Consider the following 23051-nt stretch of genomic DNA (forward strand, 5'->3'; position numbering starts at 1 on the left):
ATATTTCACCAAAATGTCTTCTTAGCTTCTGAAACGGATTTCATGTCAGCTAGACCAGCAGCCAGTTTAATACGGTTGTAGGCTATACAGAATAGTGGGTGTAAAGACAGACATGGTTCACGTGGTCATATTAATTATTGATTAGATTTTAATGTACTACATATTTAATTAAATGCCAACTAAATAAATATCAGTTGCTTGTTATCTGTGCTGGCATCTTGCAGCGGAGAATTTGTAAATACAATTTTCTCTTTAATACTTTTAGGAATAATACATTTTTTAACAGGCTACAGCTTTCTTTGTGACTGACATACAGTGATGGCATGTGTTTTTTTTTTTTGCTATACTATTACCCTATTACTACGTTTTCAAAACTTTCTGCAGTTTCAGCATGAGAAAGCTTTTCCTTACATCATATAATGCAATTATTAATAGCAGTAATGATTAGATTAGTAATAACAGTAACTTTGTGTAAAACAGAAATATTGATTAGTGTGTACAAGGGCAAAACACACACACATATACTGCTGAGGGTGTGTGAAGAGTCTGCAGGTGACACTGACCTGTTTGTCTCAGCATCAGTGCGATGAATGTGGTCTGACCTGTCAGTTGACAACGCGAAGCTCGAACTAATAATGAAAGCGCTCTATCTGCTAACAACGATCACATGCTGCAAGAACCCACAACCACCAAACACTAACGCAAGAGCAGATAACACAAAACAAACAACTTTATTATTCCTTGCACATTTCTCCAGTCCTATGACGATGGAGATGAAGGGTGTGGCACAAAAGCGTCCTGAAAAGGGGAATGCCTCCACCTTTCAGTCACACAGCCGATGACATCAGCATGATGAATGTTAATACGTATGAAAAGCTGGTTATATGCGCGTCACATGCTGGATACTGGTCCGACAGGCCCAAAGAAGCCCTAGAATTACAGTAGGTGTACGACATCTTAGATTTTTGTGACTGGTAACGTCTCATTCATAATCAAACATCCAAAGAGAAAATTAAAACACAATTTGGAGCTATGTATTGAGTATCTACTGACTATGGTGTATTAATGTATTGATCTAATGTTTATGTTTTTATAAAATAAACAAATGATTAATCTAAATTCATGTTATTCTTTGTTCAGTTTAATTTAAAATGCAAAGTGCAACACTGAAGATAAAATACTGAAAACACTTAGGTTAGTAAACCATTAATATTCCAGTTCTTAAATAGTAAGCCAAACTGCATTAGCATTAAGTGCTGGATTCTCATACTATCTAGATAATAGATGAGATAATCACTGGCTAGCAGTAACATCGCTCTTTATTTAGAAACAACAGAGAGAGAATTTTACCCAACAAATCCCATATTCTCTTGTGTTGTGTGTATGAGGGAATGAGTTTTTATAACCAACATCAAACCACTAGGAGACTTCCACTTTTTAGCTAGCTTAGAGTAAATACATGCAAGTCTATAGTGAAGTGAATGACACTTCCTCCAAAGAATGTGGGCTTCAGGAGTAACTGTACACAAAGTTCCACTATACACCACGTGTGGTTTAGCATCTAACATAGCTTACACCCTGTTCCACCTGGGATGTCAATCAATAAGTCTCCTTTTGCCGTTATCCACTGATTTGCAGAGCGACAGCTGTGAGACAATAGGCTACTCTGAGTATGGCGGCTGGTCTGAACTAATCAGGGCCTACGCATTCCATAATCTCCAACCGGGTTCTGTACATTTATTACAATTGTTGATTCGTTTTGTTTTGTATGACAGTTTTATCACCATGAAATACTAGAAAAATCACTCGAGATTAAGAAATCCACAATTCATTATAGCATTCATTATAGGTAGCATAGCTTCAGCAGGCTACACACCAGAGGTATGACCATGAATCCATTACTTAAATTACTAAAAAACATACATCACTAACATTCAGAGTTCAAAGTCAAATTTTAAACCAATCCAATGAAATCACACTAAAATACAATGATGACTGCTGAGGGAAATCTATTTTTGTTAATTATTTAAAAAAAAAAAAAAAAAAAAAAACAACGCCGAAAAAAAAAAAAAGAGAGTTATAAGAAGAGTGTGTGTTTAGCCGGAAGGAAATTAGTTTTTTAAACTGATGAAGGCAAGCCACATGAAAAATAACACTTTAGCAAACCACAAGCCTTGAGGCCTAACCTTCAAGCAACACCATTAAATTCTATAAGTTACGTACATTGAAAAAAAGTTTGTTTGAAGTTTATCCTTGTTTCTGATGCACAAACCTTCGTCGATGGTTACAGTTCCACGTGTTCACTCATGACCAATATCCTTATAGGAACAGAATATGGCGTGTCCTGTGTGCTGCGCCTGCCTGACAGAAGTGACTCGGCTAGCAGTGACCCTGTAATGGTGGGACCTCGATCAGCTCTCCTCTCACTCAGCCCACCCTCCCCTTACCCTCTGTCCTTATATGCCTTTAGCAACTGCCTCCAATACATCAGTGTCCTCGATGGTAACAGAGAGGGAGGCTGGGTGTCACTGTGGGGTTTGTAGTAAAGCTGTTAGTCAGATCCTCATTTCCCTGTGCTATAGGTTTGCATATGTGAGTGTGTATGTGTGTGTGTGTGTGTGTGTGTGTGTGTGTGGCCACACTGGATACAGATGCCTACTCACCTTTTGTTTCACAACTCCCTTACATCTTGAAGCCTTTAACACTAAATCATCTAGCGTTAAATTATCTGTATCTCAAAGAGAGTCTGAACTATAGATGCTGCTTTACAACTGCCTTGTGCACTCCTGGTTTATTTTCCTATATATGATGATAGCAGTTTTATTCCACTTGCTTGTCAATTTTTTATTTATTAACAAATAACGTTATATTTTTATCAGTTTATTTAATATTGTTACACACGCAAACTGACCGGGTTGTTCCTGATCACTTACATTATAACTGATATAAACACCCATTTTCTGTCACCAGCCCCTTTTTTCACTCTTAAGTAACTGAAAAAAAAAAGCAGTTTGTTATGTTACTGAAAAAAGTATAACTCTGTCCTAAAGACTTTCAAACAGCAGAAAACTTAAGACTCCTTCCATAAATGTTTAACAAAGAGAAATATAGTTGATAAAATCGTTTGACACATTATATATCCATCGATTATCTTTTATTCAACCTTAGTTTATGTTGATGTTCCAACATAAAAGTCTCTTTAAATGTGCTGTTACTATAGGAAAGAGCATATTCTAGAGCACATTAATATAAACCTGATATTTGAATCACAGCTTGGACTACTGCCACAGCTGTGCTGTTATGATCAAATCAACAACTTCTGAATAATTCTGAATAAGATTCAGGATTTCAATAGCATTGTGTTATAAAGCGAGGAGACAAGTATATAATTTAGGCGTTTATGTTTATTGGTTGTGAACCCTGATAGAGAACTTTCACATCCTAGGCGGCACGTAGTACAAGTATGTGGAACTAAAGTGCATGTACAGTGCACAAACGCTTCCCAAAGAGGGACACACAAGCTTTGACCTTCTCTGACCTTGCAGTCTCTACAGGCTTTTGGGGGTATGGGAATGCAGAGGCCATGAGTTTTGTTTAATAGTTGGGTCATGGCATTTACATGATAAAAAAGTGAACATTACACTAATAGAGGAAGATTTCTTGTATGAATCATGACTTATATAGCTCAATTATATATATAAAAAAAAGGGAGAGGGCCTCTCTCACTATATATCAAGATGGCAATTAACCAGGGGTGGGAACAAATATACAAGAGAGGTCTAAACCACAACAGCTGTGAGACAAAAGTCACAATAACTAGCATAACAAACATCACTGATAATGAGTCTGCTCCCATTTCCTCTCTCTCTCTCTCTCTCTCTCTCTCTCTCTCCTGATAAGTGAAGTGCTCGGTGTTTTGCACACAGCGCTGGCGCCGAGCCTAATAAGGGGATCTGTGTGTGTGATTGCCTTTGCTTCTCTTCCGGGCAACATGTTGGTTGTACACAGGCCGGTATGGCACAGCACGCCTGTAGAGAAGCAAGGCTTACCGAAGATGAGCGCTGTGCTCTCGTGCTTTTGTGGCTATGAAAATATAATATCACGGGTGAGAAAAAATGGCGAGACCTAGAAGGATAAAGATAATTCATGCCTTTAGGGTTAACATTTATATTTCAGTTACAGAGCTACATTAGTGCCGTCTGGTCTGAGAAATATGAATATATCAAAGAATCTATCATGAAAATGAGCTCATTCACTTTTCACACAAAACAGCCCTCAGAATAATCAACACTATGCTCATTTTGAAAAGAAAATCTCATTCAGATGAGCAGCATGACATTGCTGTCTCCTCATTTGCCATTTTTGGCCAGTTTTGACTGCAGTGTCATGCTGGAAATAAGTGGCCTATGAAAGACATAACAGATAATATATACTTGCAGAAAATATTTAATGCTTCAGCGAAACCTGGGATGTCTTTAGAATCAGGTTCATTTTGGTTTTATTGGTAAATAATATATATCTGAAAAGTGTGAATAATTGCGTACAACTCTACAGTGCTAATTAGACAGTCCTAATCTTGGGGTTTTGTCTGGTTTCGATCATTGTCTTTCCCACATTGGCATTATGAAAACTGGCAACCTGAGCAAACACAGGCAGCTGTGACAGGAGATTCATACATGTAGAGATGAACAATCGCAATTCTCCCCACTTGCATCACTGAGTGGCGTAGGAGGCTGGCAGTCTCGGGTAGAGGAATGTCAATCAATCGTGTTCATTAGAATATGAGGAAGTTTAATTTTATACAAAAATTTTTTATGTTCTTCACCATGTTCCCTGAGGCTTTAAATCTTTAAGCATGTTTAAGCTTGCACTGTTAAACAAGCATGTTTAAGCATGTTTAACAGCTTGCACTTTATATAAAAAAAAAGTATATATATATATATATATATATATATATATATATATATATAAATATATATATATATATATATATATATTTTTTTTTTTTTTTTTTTTTTTTCATTTTTTTTGAGTAACAGTCATATTTAATGTTTGTAGACTTTCTGTTGTCTCCAAGCAGTATTAGTTAGGCTGCTCTCAAGATATTCTAAGCATTAGACTGACAAGACTTTCAGTTCTCTATTTTCTCTGTAAGGGGGACGGAAATTTCCAGTTTGTATGCAAAACGAAATGTGGTGGTTTAAAAAAAACACACAAACACACACAGACACACACTGTTCTGTAGAAATACTGATTGATTATACATGAATCAATTTATTATTGTATAAAGGCATTTCTAGGTAAAATCCTTTTTATTTTGAACAGGAATAGGAATTGACCTAGTCACTCAGATTGAACTATAAGGTTTATAGAAGTTAGATGACCCCCAGGCCGCCAGCTGTTACGATGTGCATTACCAACTGCTTTTTAGTGTAGAATAAACATGTTTTATTGGTTTTGAGTTGTTGGGAAGTGGCCCACACACAAGCAAAGGAGCCTCTTTCACCATTACCTTCCTACTATTCCATACTGCTCCTTCATACACACACAGACACACACACAGACACACACACACCCCTCTTCTCAGAAACAGCTGACGTTTTAACAGGCCCCCAGCAGCTGACAGTCTACAGGTGGGTGAGAGCCGAGACTCTTTAATTCTTTATATTCCAAAAAAGGACAGAAGCCAGCAGGACACCCCCTAAAACCCCAAGCTTACACACTACACTCCTCAGCAATTCCCCTATAATGACATAGCTACACAGTCACACATGTACGCACACACACTCGAACACATTCACACACACCTGTTCATGTCTCACAAACGATCGGAGAAAAACATTCATCTCCCGGACGTTCTCATATCTCCTGTCAATAATAAATAATAAAAACAAACTACAAGAAAAAAGTTTCCTCTGTACACATTCAAGTCCAGTTACGTGCTCTGAGGAGTTACGCAAGCAGTACGGTCAATAAAGACAAGTATCAATTGAACAGAAAACCATCTGGTGATTGTACAAATCAAAGAACGACCCATGCCCTGTACTGAAATCGGACTGCTTGGCTCTTAACATTCATCTATGTTCTTATTCAGACTGCTTTAGGGCAACAAACACATGAATAAACGCAAGCATGCACGCACACACACACACACACACACACACAACTACCCACGTACAAAAAAACAAGTGCTCTGGTGTGTCACTCTGGAAAGAAAAAAGGGGATTTTTCTTTCCTCCCTCCTCTGATCCTGGCAAATGTCCCAGCTCTCTATATTGCCTGCATGACGAGCAATGAGAAGAGGTCAGCCACGAGCCTCACTACATTGTGCTAGAGACAGTTTGCACAGATGGCCATTTACTGCAGTCGTACCGCTAAAAAACAGAAACGAGACAAGACAAAAAAGTGAGAGAAAGAGAAAGCAAAATTAACAGTACTGTATGCGTGTATGATACCCCATAATGAGAATGTAGGGAGCAGGTGGAGAGATACAGGAAAGAGAAAAAAAATGAGAAGGGTCTTAGATCAAAGGAGCAGAGTGAGAATGATAGAGTGAGAGAACGAGAGGGAGGAGGGTGTTGTGTTTCAGCTCTTGGCCAGAGCACTTGCTGTTTCAGCTGTGCATGAGAGATGGCCAGCCCCTGCTCTCACGCCACTGTAACCCCGTCAGTCGAGCTCACCTCCATCAGAAGTGGCATGTCTTGCTCTGGCGGTCCCCAAAGCCCCGAGCAACAGCGGCACTGTCTGTCTGATCATCTCCATGTCTCAAACACTCATGCATTGTGCTACACTTCAAAAGAATGTAGGATATTTTAATATAAGATTCTGAGTGTATACTTTGTGAGAACTGCACCACAAAATTGAACTCCAAAAGCAAATTTCCAAAAGCTAACAGGTTAGTCTGGTACAACGGGCATTCCAACGTTCTCCGTTCCTACACTTGTACCCGTGCCAATTATTAGTTAACCATGAAACTAGGAATACAGACACAGCTTCTAATATAACCAGGATGAATTTGATTTTAATACTAAAAGTGATTGTTCTAAAAAAAAAAAAAATCCAAATATAATATATTTAATGCTGGCAGTATGTCAAAATTAACTAAATTAAAATCAAATAAAGCTCTATTTAAACATGATTAGGTAGTGGTGTAATACTGTAACCAGGGCGTCTCTGAAACTTGAAATTTATGCTTTGTACATTACCACATCTTACCCTGTAATAAACATTTAACCGGCATGTTGGTAAACATTCTGGTATGTGCTACAGGAAAACAGGTTTTGCACTTTTTCTTTTTGCCACAAAAAAAGAAGAAGAAAAAAAAACCTCCTTCTATTGTCTCACACCAAAACCAACCTGAAACCAAGTACAGGTTTTGCTTCAAACACAGAACAATAAAATATATTGTCGATGGTATTCAGAAGGACTGGTCAGAGTAGCAACACGTTACTGAGTTTCTAGCACAAGGACATTTTATGAGCATGTGACCCATTCATGATGAACGAACTACAACAAGCAGATAAATTAAACACCTTTTAGATCACGTGTACATCATCAATACACTCAAACCTCTGTGACGGTAATTACTACAGAACATTACTTATCAGACATAAGCCCTTAAGGGTTCTTAGCTTTCTAAAGAAGATTTACTTGGGACACTCCCTGATAAGGGAAACAGGGGATTCTACTTGAGGTCAAACTAAAGAACCGTTAAGGATTAAAGTGTTATACAAGCTAAAGGTCAGATAGCTGTAGCGTGTATAATTTGGTGAAACAATCAACAAAATGTTGATTTATGTTTATAATATTATTTGTTACAAAAATCAGTACTTCATTTACAGTAACAATGTGTATAGTTTACTACATATAACATGCAAATATCTGGTGGTTTTCACATTGGGCACGTTGACTGGGGTCCGAATCTGAGTGTGATTCTTCCCGTTGCCCCCGCAAGGTTGGTCTGGATTTAATCTCTCTTGATCAAATCAAACTCTGGTGCATTTGTGTTATTTCGTCAAAAATATGGGCAGAAAATACAACGTCTAACCACTTTTTTTTTTTTTTTTTTTTTAATTTTGGTGGTGTCATGTGTAGTAATGCACTTCACCTCTTCGGTGTCCCACATTTCCATATTCCTGGTACACACTCGCTAAAATACATATTGTCTCAAGTTCGATGTCACAATGTGCTTCCCAGGCTGCATGACAGCTTTCATGTTATGACTTTTTCATGCAAACTGTGCTCTGTTTCAAACTAACTGCTAGTGTGAAAGCCCCCTTAGTGACTTTGTTAATTTTCACAAGTCTAAAGTTTAACCACGGCCAGAGTATGTGCTGATGTGCTTCAATGAAAGCTTGAAACACTGAGATGAAAATTGTTCACGTTTTTAATGTGTTTGATATTCTTTTCCATGTCGAAAATAAACATGCGCACAAACAATATGAAAAATTATATTCGATCATACTCACTTAATTTTTTTAAAAGCAATGTATGTTTATTTCTTACAATAGTTCATTTATATCTTATAGCAGCATTATATCTGTCCACAGTTTTCGTCGTCACTTGAGTAAGTGTAACATTACCAAAATTCAACACTAAGCCCAAAATAGTGCTAAAAAATGTTTCATATCAGGTATACATGTCTCTACAAACTTAATATTTAATTCCACAAAGTAAGGCTGGAATATAATATTGCCGAAGTGTATAGTGCAAGCTTGTGATTTGAGTGAAAAGCAATGAAATTATGTGAAAAAGTTACAGATCTTCAATCTGCTTGTCAAAAATGAACACAAAGGTTCATGTTTACTGTGAATACCGACGACACTGTCATTCCTTGTGCCACATAAGACTGAGCATATTAAAGTTCACCATGTCAACAATGAGAAATAGACCGGTAATGTTACAGACTCTTGCCAACTTGCATAGGGGGCGCAGGGGGAAGAAGTGATGATGCAACCTTGTTTAATAAAAATATACAATATACAGTATCTACTGCCATGTGTGTGTGTAATCTATGCTAGTTTTTCATCAGCATTTAAAAGAGTTAATTGAGATCTATTAAGACAAGTGCTATTAGGTATGGAGGTCAGATGCTACACAGATTCTTACACTCACACTTTATTATTCAGGAACTACAATGAAATTAGGAAAGAAGGGGGATGGAATAACGAGTCTGAGGAACACGTGGATCCACTGACGAGAGCTAGAAGCTTAATGAGTTCAGTGGATCTTCCTGAGACGTGCCAGTATTGCAAACACAAACCTAAGCCAATCTTCCTCTAGCCAGCACTGGAGTTATCACTGTAGATTTTTTTACTTTTATTCAAATAATCATGCCCAAACATCCAGTCTGTCATTATTTATGCTGACGACAGCGCTCTGGAGGATGATGGGTATCCTAACAGGAAAGTGACTTGTTTTCCAATTAATGTCAAATTAGTTTCTGTCAAATATAAGCTATGGGAACAGTAATAAAGAATACATGAAGACACAATATAGAAATATAGAAATGGCATCATCATCATTGACACATTCAATAATACAAATGTCTCAGAATTTCTATTGATTCACAGTTAAAGCAAGGTATATTAAAACAATACAAACACTGCGCTGGAGTCTAGACATTTTAAGCATTTCTTTGTTTTGTTGCATGTACATATGCAATGTCATTTTAAATCAAAGTGGGGTATATAATTAAATAATTATATGTTTGTCGTGTACATTACAGACATGTAGGATGTAGGGCAGATAGGAATTTGGATATAAAGGTTAATTAATAATACATTTTGTCCACTGATTTTCTAATATTCTTATACACTGTGACTGCTCTGGCTGCTGATTTTTCCAAACATCTAATCTAACATATGGTGTAAAATTCTACAGAAGGAAAAACAGGAACAAACCCCATTTGCTAAACTGTATGTGGATCTCTAATAGTCCTGTTGTGGTAACATGATAAACACCAGTGTAAATAATGACAATATAGTACCGCATGATCTACGAGTTAACTGGTTTATTTTCTTAACATTTCAGGCCTTTCTTCTTTAAAACAAAAAACACTGTGTGTAAAAAAAACGATTCAATGCTCAAAACCACTTTGCCCAGAAATGCTATTGAGAGAAGTGTTGTACATAATTAAAGTACACTTATATTTAATTACTACATTTAAACAAACACATGCCAGTCTATAGGTATGAACAGAAAAACTTCAACCATATGTTTGTAATCCATTATGTTATTACTGTGCTCAGTAATGAAGTACTCAATCACACAAATGCTATCTTGCTGCAAGGCAATTTAATGATGCATTTGGTGTTTCAGCAGGTTCCCAGAATAATACGTTCATCTAATAATCTATTCATAGAGAACTACACATTACTCATATAGAACTTTATTAAGTTCATACTACTAGGACATATGATAAAGCTTTGAGGATGAAATGTTTCATAATAGTCAGCTTTCTAAATATTATGTCAATAAGCTGAGTGAATGGTAGGAGAGGAGAGACTGACACTCAGGCATACATCAAACCCTAAGCACTAAGAGTATTTACACTGATGCCAAGTTCTGTTTGTCATCATTACTTGGTTTACGTATGACTTACACTTTGCACTTCTGGTGTAAATATTTATGATAAAGCTAGACACTTATCTTCTTCAGATGAGTCTTTTATGAGGAAACATTGACTAATTAATTGCTATGTTCATAAATAAATTGACATATTGCATAAAAAAAAAAATCCAGTTTATCTAAACACACTATGAAAACATCAGGAATATACTATATACTTGTTAAATTTACAATACTATATCAGCTTTAAAAAAAAACATTCAAGTGTAACAAGAAACAGGAAATAAGAATAGTAAAAAGTTACCTAGTGACGTCGTACGTTCCAGTACAGTGACTCATGGAAACTAGGTGAAGTAGAAACGTCAAATTGGAAGTGCATTACATAAGATTAGTCTCGATCTAATGAAGAGAATGCATCTTTAATAGTGAGGCGGGTTCGACATCTTAATGACTTTTTCTCACCCGTGTTCACCCTATGAACTTAGGTGGCTTCTATAAACATATAGAAAACGTGTCCAAATAAAATGACTGACAGGAGGCGCATCTAAAAACAAACAAGGATTCCAAAGAGGTTTTCATACCAACTTATATAAACTTATACAAGGCCATATCTTAATGAATTATTTTTGTCATCATGTTCCACATACATTCACTGTCCACTTTATTAGAAACACCAGTACATTCATGCAGTTATATAATCAGACAGTCACATGGCAGCAGCATGGTGCAAAAAAAACAAAAAAACAAAAAACCATCATGCAGATACAGATCAAGAGCTTTCGATAATATTCACATCAGACCTCATCAGAATGAAGAAAATGTGTGATCTCTGATATCAGATAGGTTGGTTTTTCAAAATTTGCTGATTTCCTGGGGTGATCTCCTTGAGAAATGACAGTTTTTATACAGAATGATTTGAAAAACAAAAAGTGAGCAGCAGTTCTGTGGGTGGAGATTTTTTGATTGAAGAGGCCAAAGAAAAATGGCCAGATTATTGACCAGAAGTATGAAAGGATAACATAACTCAAATAAATACTCAACTGTGGTGAGCAGAAAAGCATCTCATGCACAAACATCGAACCTTGGGCTAGAACAGCAAAAAACCACATCGAGTACTACTTTTGTCAGCCAAGACCAGGAATGAAAATGAGTGTATCTTCCAGGTTATCTGTACAAGTAAGGAATTTTAAGCATCAGCTATTTTGTCATTACTGCTCATGAAATGATTTGAAGCTAAGACAACATTGAATCATGACCCATAAAACCAATGCAGTATTAAAGTATGAGATATCTACACTAAGCAACAAAGGCACATGATAACTCGACAAGACAATCAGCAAAGTTGGAATTGGGATTTTCTCAATTCTATGCATACTAGATATCATTCATTGGCTTGAATGATTACTGTGACCAATCCTGCAGCACATGTGATCTGACAATAACCCTGCATTCGACTTACCTCGGAAGTTGGAAGTCACAGCCTGAAATTACATCATTTTTGACTTCTGTGTTTGAGCAACAAAGTGGGAAGAAACAATGGACACCTCCATCTTGGGCTTTTATTAGCAACGAGCTAGCCTAGCTAACTGTACTGAGTGATGTGTATTTATAACAACAAACTATACTGTTGTTATATTTTGTACGATGTATATGGTATAAACAAAGTTATAAACTTGACAAGTGAGGAAAGGAGTTGAGGAGATGAAATTCCAATTCGGAGGTGATGCTATTATTTCTTCCTTTTTCCCCCCATAGTCAGAAATAAGAAATTTGGAGTTATTTACCCATTAAAAAAATGTTTATCTTATCACATATGACCTATCAATAAATCTGTAGAGACATTACAAAGAAAAATAAAGCTTGGCAGCACATCTGAGACTGTTGGAACCTCTGATTAGTTTAAATGGAAAGTACAGTTAGAGTTGAGTACAAATGTAGCTAGGCTGAAGAGTCATAATGTGTTTAACTAAGCTCTAGAAACTACAAACAACTACTACCATTTCTCCATGGAACACCAAACAAAAACAAAACAAAACAAATACTGGACAGTCCACACACATGTGTAGTGATCACTACACTCTCCAATGAGACTCATGTTTCATCGACTTACCTCATGAATGGTAATTTACAAACCAGAATGTCTTCTGAGCATTTGACATACAAAATGTGGAAAAACCAAAACACGGACTGCTTTATGTTTATCATTTTACAGCAAATAAACTAGCCAGCTTACTGTGATGAGTGATGCATATGTTCTTACAAAGGTAAGAAATGGTGCTTTGTTTAAGTCTGATACTTCACACAGCCGTGTGAATCTGACATCCTTCTTTAATGTGGGAAGGAGCTGAGAACACTACGTGCTAATGAGCAGGAATTTAAGGAGGTGTTTTCTTTGGCTTTTACCCGTTAGAGGTTGGGAATTACAAGTTGTGACCTCTGTTCAAACGTGGCAAAACTATAAGCAATGGATGATCTGTTGCCTGCTAGTGTGAATGCAGGGTGGTGCTGGAAAAAACTCAGTGAAATGTAGAAAAAAAAATATATCTTATTTCTACATCTCTGAGCTTTACTATAGAAACTGTTCTAAATCTTTCACTGAGGGGTAACGGCTATAATCCACCAGCAGCTCAGCCAGTACTGGCATTGAGGCTGTGCTGAAGGAGAAAGACCAAGGTAAAGTTAAACTGCTACACTGAGCTTCTCTTCAGCAGACGGCAATAAGCCAGGGTAAATCTCAGGCCAATTCCGAAAACCCTGTAAAAGGTGAACCAGTACACAATGCTCTTGGTGGTGATAAAAAGCCATCGCCTTGTAATGTTCAATTAGAACATAGCACAAAATGACAGGGTCATCAAAATGATACTAAGGCTAGATATAAACGAATTGTGGGAACATGTCTAGCACAAGTGATTACATCAAGACGTTTTCATCAAGACAATTTTATCACACTGTGATAAAATTGAAAATTTCAGTGAATCAAAAAAAATATATATATGGGAACAGTCGTGCTGTTCGTTCATTTAACTCGAACAGTGGACAGTGCAGTTGGTGTGAAAATCTGCTCTGAAGCCCCTGACACAGCACTAACAGAAAAGACACTCACAGAAGTCTGGGTGTTTATGGAAGATTCAAGTACATTGTGTTTTAATGGGACAAATAATTAATGCTCATTGGACGACAAGCTTTTAACGTGTCATTTGGAGTCCTGCCTAGAAGCTGTGTGTCTCTGGGAGTGAATGGAGTGTGAATGCATGGGTTTTGCGTACAAAAAAAAAAAAGTTTATTGGACACTGCACTTTCTTAGTCCCAACAAGACCCATAGCTTTTTCTAAATGATTGGTGGAACTCTCAAAGGGGCGGAACCTTGGAACCAACTGTCAATCACTGAAACATGACAGACATCTCAAATTTAAGCATATCAAGGTCAGGGGAAAGTTCTCAAAGCCTGCAGTAGTGGTGTAAGATTCTCTGCACTCATTTTTTGAAATTTCAGCAGTTTAGCTGCTTTCTGGCAAAAAAAAAAGGGAAGAAACCTTTAATAATGATCAGATTTGGAAAAATTCTTTCGATGAAAGACTAAAAATTAAACAAGAGGGCAAACCAAGATTCTAATTCAAACGTTCAAGGATACAATAAAATACTTTGAGCTCTTGGTAGAGAAAAATTGATTGGCTGTGTTTATTTTTAGTCTTAGATTATGTGGAGCATCCGCCGTACAAGTCTCTGTGAACAAACTGTTACTATAGAAACAATAACTTACCAATGGTCTCATGAATATACCTTTTATGTTAAACCTACAAGTTATGGAAATTACTTGATATAACTAAAATGAGTCATTAGTTATTATAAAAATTTGTCAATATTATTAATATTACAAGATACACTCATCTTCCACTTTATTAACAAACCTGTACATCAATCATGTGGCAGCAGTGCAGTGTATAATCTCATGCAGATACAGGTCTTTGGTTATATTCACAATAGGGGAAAATGTGTTCTTTGTGACTCTGACCGTGGCAGGGTTGTTGGTAACAGATGGGCTGATTTAAGTATTACAGAAATGCTGATCTACTAGGATTTTCATGCACACCAGTCTCTAATGTTTACACAGAATGGTGCCAAAAACAAAAAACATCCAGGTCAGAGAAAATTCAGACTGGTTCAAGCTAGTAGGAAGGCTATGCTAACTCAGTTACATCTGTGTGAGCAGAAATCTCAGAACTCATAACATCAAGTGCAACAGCAGAAGACCACATCACGTTACACTCCTCAGCCAAGAACAAGAATCAGAGATCACAGTGGGCACAAAACTGACCAAGCATGTACAGCTGTTCTTAATAAAGTGACTGCTTGGTGCATGATAAGAAAATCTCAGTTCTTTCGTTGTGGTGCCATTGTGCTTTATTTAACTGCATTTGAATAAAGCACAATGCATTTCAGAAAAATAACTGATCAAATTCAGCTGGGTATTAAAAACAACAACAACAACAGAAAATCTGTTTAGCCTGACATAAAAAAAATCAAAACTCATCAACACGTGTAAACACACACACACACACACACCCACGCATACTGCAGGTAAATTTACTATTCATTTATTACACCTTTTCAGGAATAATTAAAAGTATTAAAACAAAGCCAGGTACTTGTTTGTTGGAAATCCACCTGGCATGGGTACCGGATAGTTACTGGATTAAACATAATGCCATATGGCAACGTACTGCAGTGATGCTGCCTTTCTGCTTTAGATTTCAAAGCGAATCCAATAATATTGGTTGCATCATATGAAGCTGTTCATCTATTGTATCCATTTCAATCAAACTGGAAAAAGCACATGTTGGAAGAAATAAGTGAACAAGCGCCTAAACAAATCTGCAAAAGTGAACAGGGAGTCTCATGTCCGCATGTCGATCAGCTGTTAATGTGTTTACTTTGTTCCTGATGTGAACACAGCATGGCCAACGATTCTGTACTAAAATGTACCAAATGTATAAAAGAGCAAAAGTGGAAGCAAGCCAGCAGCCAGATCTGGGAGCCAACCTGCCTGTATAAAACCCAGTCAGAATAAGAAATGATGTGATTAAAGCACTGTTGATAACTGAAACGGCACTAACGCCAGCTGTCTGACCATTTTTGTCAGCAGTAAATCACTGATGTTTTGGTAGATCAAGCACCCTGGAATGATGCCACACGATTTGTACAGTTTATAGAAAGTGAAACTCAGGATGAGTTCCAGCAATTCTTCCAAAGATTATTAGACTGTTGCCTCATATCAACATTTCATACTTGATAGATATTACATGGTTTTGGTGAAAATGAATACAGGTTACTGTAACCTCGAGTATTTATGTGTGTATCTCTATGTTATAAAAAGTGGGATTTTTTTTTTTTAACTTCTTACTTGTACAAACAAGCTGAAATATATGTGAAACCTAATGAGTTTTATTTAGCTATTTTGAATGTAACTTGTAATCTCAACACAAGTGTATAAAGTGGCTGAGAAATCCCTTTTGGAAAACTGAATTCTGGGCTGAAATATGCTTGTTTGTGTTTGGATGAGCCTCTTGACAGTCATTTTATAGACACACTATGGATCCTGGGGGTGCAGTTTCATGATAATGTGTGGAAGAAAAAAAAATCATTCAAATGTTGAAACCACCTACTTAAGTGTTAGAGACCTAATCTTGAAAAACTGACTGATCTTACCTAATGTACCTTTAATGTGCCTAGAGAAGAGGTGATGCTTTTAATTCAGGAGTTTTAATCATGCTAGCATTTATATCATGTGAGAGGTCTCACAGCATGATCCTTTTTTTATGTTTTAGAAAAACTGTCATTTGATCTTCACAAAGACCAGAAAAACAACACACATTTTGTCATTAGAAAGATGAGACTGTAAGCTTTCTAATTATACCTATCTGCCCTGAATATTAAGAGTTAGGTAGATTATTCGGTTACAAAAGGCTGAATAAAATATTCTCTAACACCTTGTTGACGGTGCTAAAATGAGCTGAATGTGCCATTACATGATTAGACTTCATAATGAAAAAAAAAAAACTGGTTTTAGACTGTGTGATTACAGACGTCTTGAATTTTTTTTATTTGTAAGAGATTATCCCAATGAAATATTGGCTTATTTCTAGAACAGACATGTTCTCCAAGTCAGATTACATAAGGAAGATCCTCTAACAATAGACCGGTGATTAATGAAATTTACTGCCTTCTGCTTACGTTATCAATCAGCGCGATCCAGGGTTGAGCAGAAAACAGGGTCGTGTGAACAGAAACGCTCTTCAAAGTAGGTTGGAGGAGTTTTTCTGTCCATTAGAGCATTTCATTTATTTCAGAGAAGCATTAACAACTTTTATAGGCCAAGGGATTCATTTCTGCCTAAAACGTATAATATAAAGGATTGAATACATTTGAAGGAAATAAATACATTTACATTTTAATTCATTCAATTCTGCATTTAAAATAAAAAAAAACCTAATACTTTCGAAGGAAATAAATAAATGTACATTTTAAGGGATTCGTTTCTGCTTTTAAAATAAAAGTATAAATAAAAATAATATGTTTATTAAGTGCTAGCTACTTAGCAGTGTGAATGCTGAACTACTTCACTGCTGAAAAGTGTTTACAGATTGCTTGGTACAAGTTATAAATGTTGGTTTGCTATGGATGTCATTTAAACAGAACGTACAGAGTGTGTGTACAGAATGTAATCGCCACAGGCTGAAATGTTGTATAATGTGATGTTGGCAAGCAGGTAATCAACTGATCACGCACAGAAAGCCCCTGCCAATGTCTAATATGCTAATAGCCAGTGAAAATACTACAGTAAAATGATTAACTAATAATATTACTCCCTTATTTGGCACTACCAGCTCAATGGGTCCAACATTCTCATTTGAACGTCACTGAATTTTTCACTTGAAACATAATAATAATAATAATAATAATAATAATAATAATAATAATAATAACAACAACAAATTGTGTTGACATCTGGATGAACATGCCAAGGCCACATGCCACCATTTGTGTCGTAGGGTGTGTGAAATGCAAACAAATTATAAATTAAAGTAGTGAGCCATTTCACTGTGTTATCTTTCAGATGATATAATCATCCCAGCAATATCACACGTCCATGTCGGGAGCACACGCTGTAATACCGTGCAGTAATTGTTGGACTTTTCTAAAAAAAAAAAAAAAAAACATTGCAGGACATTATGCAGCACTGCAGACGAACAAGCTGAATACGAGTCTGATCTATAGCTCACTCTTCAGCAGCTCAGGTGGGTGCCAGTGACTGATGGAGTGTGTCCCCTCCATGTGGCATCCTGCTGCGAATCACGACATGCACAACCTGCATAGCAGTGTGCTTGGGTTTCAGCGGCCAGAGCTGGAAAATTGGGGCCATTTAATCCAAACAGTGCCTCTTTACAAACCACAACACAAAACATGTGGGTTATGGTTATGTCAATATTAGCACCTCGAACAAGTCAGGTGGATGTGGAGCATTACAATACAGCTGTTTTCTTAGAAAGGCAATTAGAGAAGGCTCTCATATACTGAACACATACTAGAAACATAACGTATCAGTTAAGAGCTGCAGTTTTATTTTTTAAGTACTCGAAAAGGCTAAAACACACACACACACACACACACACACACAGATGTTGCGTAATACGAAGAGAGAGTGTTGGGGTCTAGGCACTGCGTGGGCAACAAACATAACAGACTTGGGATTTTTGGGTAAAAAGGTGTCCTGATAAAGCTGAAGACACATCAGATGCTCCTTCAGTTGGATATCCACAAGCATTCGGTTAAAACACCAGGATTTCCGCTCGTATCTGTAGCTACTAAATGTATATAGGCACATAAAAGTGTGTTTAAGGTAAGAGATAAGTGAATGAGTTAAATAGTTCAGAGTTACGTGGGGAAATCTGCAGTTATAGCGCTGACAGCTCTGTGGAGGCAGGAGCAAATCTGACATTGGACTGTCGCCACTGTTGCGCACAAGAAAAGAAAAGACAACACAGCTTAGCTTCAGCTGTCCAATACGGAGAGTATAATCAAATGCTTTGCAATCGTTCACCCGCCAGACCTGCGTTTTCAGTTCGGCTTGTCACTCTGTTCACTTCAGCACAACCATTCACAATACAAAAGCAAGCAAAGTGATGCAGGACACAAGCTCGAGCGAACTGCGTTAGCCAACGCTAGTCCTCCATTTTGGACGGATTTTCATTCCGACAGTACAGAAATGATCTGCAGTAAGAGCACACGCACTCGCTGCTAACGTGAGCTCTCACTGTGTTAAACATTAACGATCCAAGGGAAAACAAATATTATTTACGAAATGTAAACAGAGCCGGAGAAGGAAGCGAGCTAACCTAACGTTAGCTATACACCTAGCTAGCTACAACTGACAGGCTAGCTGGAGTCACTTACCCAGTGTAGCTACTGTATCCACATCTGTATGGTAATGACGAGATTTCCTACGAGCTGAATAGTCTCGTATCATGTACAGCGAACATCAGAATGGACATTGACAAAGAATAAACATTAAAGTCAGCATCAATTTCTAAAATCTTTCCCCCTTTGGGTTCCCAAGTAATTGTTTAGCTAGCTTGCTCAGCCAAATGATACAGTGTACAAGGTGTCCTATCTACCATGACTGGCATTGCATTATGATAGACATGTTGGTGACCAATAGGAGGCGGGCTTAAACAGAGTTTAGCCAATCACATCGCACGAAACGGGGCCCTTACTTACAAACGCAAAATCGGTAGGCGAGGGTTAAGGTGAAATAGGAAGGACTTCAGAAATCAAGCTCGAGACTGTATTCATCCGCCTCTATGTTTTAAAAGCAAGACCAAACCACAAAATTCCAACAGTTTAATGTTTTTGTTTAACGACTACTGGGATTCCTGAAAATATGTGTTTTGTTGAAATCAGGGCATCCGCGAAATAAAAATAATATATATATATATTATTTTATAATACATATATATATATAATTCAAATAATTTATCGAACCTTGTTGATTATCATTCACATTTTTGTTATTTTTATTATTATTATTATTCTGAAAAGAAGACAAAGTATAGACGTAACGTAAAGTAATAAATAAAGTAACGTACTCTGATTTCATATGTAACTGCTCTCTCTCTCTCTCTCTCTCTCTCTCTATATATATATATATATATATATATATAGAGAGAGAGAGAGAGAGAGAGAGAGAGAGAGAGAGAGAGAGAGAGGGAGGGAGAATACTTGTTCTATGTGTATACAAAATGCTATCACCAATTGACGGGAAACTAATGACGTAAGCACTGTCCTATTTCCGTGGTAGGATACAGTGTTTACAGAGCAAAGGGTAGTGATGCGGTCGAAAAAAATCACAATACGAGAGTTATCTACATTCAGGCGAGTGCAGAATAAACAGTTATTTAAGTGTTTCCAGCCAGACTGGTAACTTTTACAAAAACTATAGTTGTTTAACGACAGGAGCAGAAATAGGTTAGAGGTTATAGAGCAGTCTACAGCACAAGTTTTACGATTTAATTTGCGCCATATTTTATCTACGTCACAGCCAGAGCTAATACGTCACTAAAGTGGCTTTTAAAGTCGTACTAACATGACAATGCCAAGTTGCTTTTCTTTCTTTCTTTCTTTCTTTCTTTCTTTCTTTCTTTCTTTCTTTCTTTCTTTCTTTCTTTCTTTTGTTATGCTATTATTTAACCTTAATTCAATACCCTCGAAACCTTTTTTTTAATTTTTTAATTTAATTTTTAATTTAAGATTTTGTACTTTTTTTTTTTTTTTTTTTAGATATTTTTATCCCTTCTAACATATTTTATTTCCATAGACTCACACAGAGCATTCTCCCCAAACCCCCTTTTTTCTCCCTCCCTGATTTCTCATAGAAATCACTTCTCTGCTTTAACCCTGCTTTCCTTTCATCCCTTTATGCTCTCATTAAAAACGCAATGATTTTCACATTACTTGAATTTAGAAGTTAGAGTTAGTAAACTTGTTTGGGAGATTTTGTTCTTGGCTTAAAACACATGACTGCATTTTATCCTGACAACACATGTTTTCTATTATTCCTTCCTTTCTTGGTAGCATGTGAACTCATTTATTCTTGTTTTTTTCTTCTCCCAAGCTGGACAATTTTGTGTTCTTTGTTTTTTAAGTTTTTAGTTTGTATTGTTGCAATGAGCCCCCCCGCAGTATTCTATAAAGAAAATGCTCCATTATGTATGTGAATGCATAGCTTAGGCTCAAGCCACAAAAAAGCGCACAAAATAATGAATCTATTTTACTACAAAAACCACACAACACAAACAGTGATAGACCTACAGAAGATGTACAGTTAAACAAGTTAAACATGATGACCGATGTCAAACAAAGTAGTACAGAGACAAAGAAAATTAAATAGGGTAATCAGGACCAATCAGAGACGGAGGGGTTGTGTGTGTGTGAGAGAGAGAGAGAAAGAGAGAGAGAGAGAGAGAGAGAGAGAGAGAGGGAGGTTGGCTTTTGTTTTATTCTTTATGCAAGAAGCTTACGCACTAGGGGTTTTGTAGAAGACAATCAATACAATCCGATGAGATCCCTGTTGCCCTTTCTTTGATCACACATTTCCTACAAGCAAGCAATGTGCTGTGCAACATTTGGCTGTTGAAGCACCTCTTTAATGAAAATAAACATGAAACATAAAAGTGCTTTTATTATAAGATATTAAAGGTAATAAAGACCAGCCTTATATTTTACAAGCACATACTGGAAAAGCAAGCAACAAAAAGCACTTTATTTGTCTAGGGCATCAACGTGACATTTAATCAGACAGGTTATACAAAGTTTAATAAACTTTGATAAGGATGTCATTCATCATCATGTAACCACTTTATGTTGGTGAAGGTCAAAGGGAATTTGTAGATTATCCAACCATGAACACTCATTTGCACTCTTAGGGACAATTTAGCATGGCCAATTCATCTATATGCACATTTTTTGATGTATAATTAGAGAACTTAAAGAAATCCCACACAGACACAGGAGATCATGCAAAACTCCATATAAAAAGTAACCAACTGAGGACTCTGAGGAGCTGTGAACCCAGTTTTTTACGAAAGAAGTTAAAGTTCAATCACCTGCTAACTTTAAATCCCATTAGAACAAATGCATTTGTGTAAAGTACTAGCTGTCTAGAACAAAATAAAACTTTTTCCATATATGTTAGGATATTCTCCATGGTGCACAGATTTATTGAAGTCACTTCTTTGATTTTGGTTTTGATTTGACCCACATTTCAGTTTTTGTGATCACGCCATGATGGGCTACCATGAGCCTCCAGCCTGACACCCTTGTGTGCTAGAACATCCGATCCAGATCTGCTCCTCTGAGAATGGAAATAGGTCAGATTCTACATTACCTCCTTGATTGCCTTCCTTTATCCAAGCTGTATTATAACAGTTCTCCCTTGCTCTCTGTCCCTCCCTCCCCACCACTCTTTCTTTTGATGAGTGATTTTTTTTAAAATAGGAATTTACAATATTTTCCATTATAGATATCTTACACAGATTTAATGATGCTTCACCTCTTTTCTCTATGTGTGTCTCTCTTTTTTTCTGACTGTATTAGTCGGGATGAAAGGATGAAAGGTGTGTGTGGGTGCAGAGTCTCCTTTCTGCAGTGACCCGCTGCTCTTCCTTGCTTGGCTTCCTGTCTGCTGCCTAGCAACATGCCGTATCTATGGAAACAAAGCCAACAAACCATCCTACTTTCATCATCTAAACCCTCACAAACAGTGTCTATAAGTACAGCAATCAAGAGCGCGGATGGAATTCAATAAGAGGTTGTGCTGAACAAAGAAGTCACATGTTAATATAATTTGTGTTCAATTGCTTGTACTTAATGTTGATTCACTTTAACTTGTGTGTTTTACCAATGAGATGATCAGCATATGGACCGTTTTAAAGACCTGTAATGAGAATATTAACGATAGGCCTAGGCATTTTATGTTCTGTGTGAAATCATGCTCTCTTGCTCTCTCTCTCTCTCTCTCTCTCTCTCTCTCCCATGAACAACAGAGATGACCACTTGGTGGATGAATATATTAAAGGTCATTTCAAACAATGTAAATGAAGTTTTGGGGAAATGTGTACTTCAAATACAGGAGTGTCAATTTCTTTTCATTTAACAAAGCAACTAATTGCATGTGAGGTGATGAGGTGGATTTACTGACCTTTCTTTGCTTACATGTGAAATGCTACACACTACTTTGTTCATTCAAGTTCTCACTAAAAGCAGACTGGAAACAGGTGTCACCAAGCGTGTGCTCATTGGAACAGATTTTTAATATGCTCATTAAAAAGTATTATTTTATTAGGATAATTTATTTTTCATGGCTTGACTAAGCAGTTTGAAACTTGTATGTCTGATAAGATAATTATACTACTACTACTACAACTACT

General features: G+C 36.8%; 1 protein-coding gene across 10 annotated transcripts in view; it reads right to left on the reverse strand.

The window, feature by feature from the left end:
* The window catches only part of mef2d (myocyte enhancer factor 2d), a 57246-nt gene extending 37978 nt beyond the window's left edge, over window positions 1-19268 (reverse strand). For 5 of the 10 annotated variants that reach the window (XM_058391835.1, XM_058391868.1, XM_058391858.1 and 2 more), the window contains exon 1: window positions 19021-19267. The gene's annotated coding sequence lies outside the window, so the exon portion shown is untranslated. Of the gene's footprint in view, window positions 1-2272; window positions 2421-19020 lie in introns of those variants that run through there. The other 5 variants (XM_058391887.1, XM_058391878.1, XM_058391853.1 and 2 more) reach the window with 4 other exon arrangements.
* Window positions 19269-23051: the final 3783 nt, after the last annotated feature.

Source organism: Hemibagrus wyckioides, linkage group LG01, assembly GCF_019097595.1.
Source record: "Hemibagrus wyckioides isolate EC202008001 linkage group LG01, SWU_Hwy_1.0, whole genome shotgun sequence".
NCBI lineage: Eukaryota > Metazoa > Chordata > Actinopteri > Siluriformes > Bagridae > Hemibagrus > Hemibagrus wyckioides.